We start from the raw sequence: 4,706 nt of genomic DNA, 5'->3' as shown, positions 1-4,706 counted from the left end.
AAAACTGGCAACACCAGACTCCTATTTCATACAGCAACCTCTGGGTGGCAGTGGAAAGCACCTGCTCCTGGACACCTGGCTCCCGGAGCATCTGAGTCTATAGGATGAATAGGGGCACTGTGATCACAGCAGGAGCCTGGATTCCTAAGGGTACACCTTTCTGCAGCAATGAGAGGTTGAGGTAGGGGAACCGTGGTAGATCTAACCTTTCTTCCACTTGAGGCAGGCCCATGGGGGTCATGGGTCTGGCTAGCACGTCTGTGGGTGATGTTGGCCTCGTGCTTGCCCCTCAGGAAGCCGACAGCCATCAGCCTTCTGCACCCATCCAGCCAGGGACCCCGATTCCACTCTGTAGGTCCTAGCCTTCCGGCTCTCAGACGCTGGGGACTGGGGAGTGTCCCACACTGCCACCTAGCCAGGAGAAGGGCAGAGCCGAGCGCGTGTCGGAGTGCTGGACGCGGTGACCAGGGAGTTCTTGCAGGGGTGCTGTTGCTCGAGATCTGCTGTGGCCAGGACCCCTCCTCCAATGAATGAATAACAAACAGCCCCCAGACCTCCTGACAGCCCACCGTGCTTGTGCTCTCACATAGGCGACAACCATCCTCTCAGTACAGTGACCCTGGGGCCCTCCCGGGCATGTACGGGTCTGACCAGGCAGTCACTGACCCTGGGCCCCACCAGAATCAGGAGCGGCCGTGCAGCAACTCCAGTGAGAAAGTGTCCTGGCTGCCGTGGGCTAGCCTGCCTTCCAGGCTGTCGCACTGGAAATGTTATGTCGCTGCAGAATGTGGAAATGGAGCAGTGGGTGTGGCCGGCATGCCCCCCTGGGCCTCTGGGTGCTGCAGAATCTAACAGATTTCTCCTTATTCTTGGAGAAAGGGCTGGGAAGGGGCTCCAAATGTGCCCTTTTGTGCAATGTGCAATGTGCAATGAGCCTCTTACTGGCTTACTGTCATAATTGGCCAGCACTGCTAGGAGTTTTCTTTCTAGAATCAGGCAGTTAAAGAAGTGGTTGGTATCATGCCACTGGCAGAGGGCAAATGTTCTCAGATCCACCCCCCACCCCAGACTGAGAGTGAAGAAAAGCCCTGTGCACAGTTGATAATTCTAAAGGACCCCCAGTTCCCCTTGATGTGCTGTTCTGTCTCTGGAAACCTCCCTTCAAACGGACACACAGGCGCATACGGGCACACATGTCTTGGGAGAGGCTGCCCACATCTTGATTTCAGACTTGCTGCCTTCAGAACTGCAGGAGAGTACTTTTTTGTTGTTTTAAGCCACCTGGTTTGTGGCATTTGTTACAGCAGCCCCAGGAAGCCACTATGGTCTGTGAAGGATGTGAGAAGTCCTGATGACGATACGCTTATCACCCTAGATTGTAATCACTGGTCTTCTTCAGTTGACTGTAAGCCTCTATACTTGGTTCTGATCATGGCACCTAGTTGGCAAGACTCAGCTTGATGAGTGAGTGAGCAAGACAGTGAATGAATGGCTGTATGGGGCTGTGGGAGACCATGGTGCGGATGGGACCACTGAGGCATCATCCCACCAGGAGCCCTGGCTGTCTGTCTGGGCTGAGAACAAACGGAGGGAATGAACCTTGCCCACAGACCCCTTCTCTCCATTCCAACCAGAGAATGGAAGTGTCAGACTACGAAGGCTCATTTTGGGGCATAATGCCCAGAGCCACCTCTTGAGGGCATACACCAAAAAGAAGTAATGTTGCCCATTTGGAAGATGAGATGCAGCGTGGGAGTGAGTCTATCTCCTGTCTGCACACCTGTGCTGTCTCACAGCACCTGCTCAGTCACCACCTTGTGCAGAAGGGAGCTGTGAGGAGGTGCCTCCCTCGGCTTCTCCTCGACCCTATACACAGCTGGCAACAGTGACCCAAATGTCCACCGTCACCATCTGCCCTTTGGACTACACCGGATGGAGCACATGTGGTTGGGGACAAGAAAAAAGCACAATCTCCATGGGTGATGGCTGCTTTGTAAGCAATTATGGCCCTCGGCGTCTCCCGGTCACCTGGAGACGGTGGGCCTTCGTGTCTCCCTGTCACCTGGAGATGGGGGGCCCTTGGCGTCTCCCTGTCACCCAGCGGTGGGGGGTCCTCAGGTCTCCCGGTCACCCAGAGGTGGGGGCCCTCAGGTCTCCCGGTCACCCGGAGGTGGGACCCTCGGCGGAGGAATGGAGTTTGTTAGAAGCTTATGGGAGTATCTTACAAAGTAACGCATGAGGCTGGAAATCTGGATTTAGGCTGGATGGGAAAGAATGAGGCAGCAGAACTGTACTAGGTCACAGGATCAGAGGGCAACAGTGGGGACATCCCTTGGGGCAGGGGGAGAGGGCAATCCAGGATCTTGATTGACAGCTCTACCTGCATCCAATAGAGGAAATGTAGCTCCCAAAGCAAATTCAGGTTGCTGCTACCCCAAAACGGACAAACAGCAAAACAGCACATGACTCTTCTACCCTCTTTGACCTACCCTCTCATGATGGACACAGGACTTGTATTGAAAATATTTAATGACTAGTATAACACTGGCCAGAGAGGAAGTGGCAGTCAGCAATGGGGACAACTGTACTGGTCACAGCAGCTGAACAGCAGCCCCAGCTGCAGACTCGCACCATCCCGCACTTACAGAAGCATTTCCTGTCCTGAAGGCTAGAGAAGTCGGTGTTAAAACACACTGGTTTCCCGTTTACCTTGTCTTCCTCCTCTATGGTCTATGATAACTTTGGACCAGCGTGTCTAATGGGATGAGCACCAGCTTTGGGAATTCTGACATTCCGTCATCTCTACTCGCCTTCTTACCTTAGGCCCGGTTGTTTTATTTGGGCTTCAGATTTCCCATTGTGAAACTGAGGCTCTGGTCCTTTAAATCTAATTGAATTTGACAAGTTTCTTAAAATCCTGTTCACCTAGCATTTCTCTGGGACGTGTGATGGATGACAAATTCATTAGCTGTCAAAAAGCAACATTTCCTGAGTAAGACAGCCACTCGTCTTGCGGCTGCTCTCTTAGATGGAAAAGCAAGGTCGCCAGGGACGTGAAGATCCCTGTCTCTCACGTTGATGAAAGTTACAAGTACACACACTCGTGCTGCCTGTTTAGTGTTTTTTTCTGCTCTCAGAGCTGGCTTTATCTGGAGAAATCCGCCTCCTCCAAAAAAAAAAAAAAAAAAAAGGAAAAATAAGAAAAAACAAAGCCAAGCCAAGCAGTGTCTCTTTTCATCCAGGAGAACAACAGCTTAATTGCTTCAGCCATTTAGTTACCAAATGCAGTGATATGTTCACTAATGAAATGTTTCATGCTATTTGGATCCTTTGAGGGGAGAAAAGAAAAGAAAAAAGCTCACTCCAATCTATAAATCAAGTTAAATAATTTCTGTTCCTTTCTCAGGAAACTTTTTGCACCCTCTGCATATTATATTATCTGTGTCAAACAGATGCTGGCAGAGGGAAAAATGGAAGGACACTGTAAGCAAATTTAATAAAGTAGCTCTAAATATTGTATCAAAATAAATGAAGTAAATGCAAGTGAAGGATAATGCAAATGAAGTGAATGCAAGAGCTCATTCTTGTTTTTTTTTGGGTTTTTTTGTTTGTTTGTTTTTTGTTTTTTCCACAACACGCTCAGTGTGCAAGCCACAAGCAGAGGTGACTCAGGTGGGGGGCTGAGTTGGAAGGTGGCCCCGTAACGTGTTCCTTACCAGGAGACAACAGGCAGCCTCGCCGCTGTGTTCAATTTCAGAAGTTCGTTGGGTCCTGGAACTGAGAAGGAATGGGAAGGTGGGAGAAGAAGAATCAGAACCCTTCCTCCGTCCAAGGTTTTGCCTTGGATTCCCCCCTGGACAGCAGAAGATAGGTTCTTGGGGTTTAGGTCTTCCTGGATCTGTGAGGGGACTGCCTGTGTGAAATGTCATCGTCGAGGGGAGCGTTGCTCAGATGCTGGTTCCCACCATGGTAGGCGCTCGGCGTTTTCAGGCAGCAGCACTGAGTTCCTTTGCAGGAAGCCTCCCTGGGTGTGGTTCTGGATGCGGAAGGGGGAGACGATGCTCTCTCTGTGTGTTTCCGTGACCTTTGCTGTGGCACCCCGTATCTAGCACTCCATCATCCCCTGGTTTCTGCTCATTCATCCCCTTTATTCTCTGAGCCCTGATATCTTCCCAGTAATGGGGTCACTTTCTGCTCCCTATAACCAGGATCCCCAACCATCCCCAACCAGCTGCTTAGAAGAAGATACCATTTGTTTTTAAAAATGCAGAGATTTTTAAAAACATCCTGGGTTTGAAGATGATGGCCAAGCTCAGTAAATTCATTGAGCTCTAGCTAAGTGCTAGGAATTGCTCTAAACAATGTATTGTTTCTTATTATGCATTATAATATAAAGTTATATAAATATGCTATTAAATAAAACAATGAAATATATTACTAATAGCAATGTTAATTAAACATTAAATTGTTTTGTTATTTATTATAGATAATTTATTATTTAATGGTTCTTAACTCAATCCTCACAATTATGATTGCAATTATGATTGAGCTGGTTCACTATTTTCCCCCATTTTATAGATTGGAGAACTATAAAGCGGGGAGAGAGTAAATCTGTTACCAACCTGCTTGGTACCAGGGGGCAGAAGGGTCAGCAGCTGGACCCAGGCAGTGTGGCTTTGGCTCTTGCCTTTTAAGGACCACATTCC

Source organism: Vulpes vulpes, chromosome 10 (assembly GCF_048418805.1).
Source record: "Vulpes vulpes isolate BD-2025 chromosome 10, VulVul3, whole genome shotgun sequence".
Classification (NCBI taxonomy): Eukaryota; Metazoa; Chordata; class Mammalia; order Carnivora; family Canidae; genus Vulpes; species Vulpes vulpes.
This window is presented reverse-complemented; position numbering follows the sequence as displayed.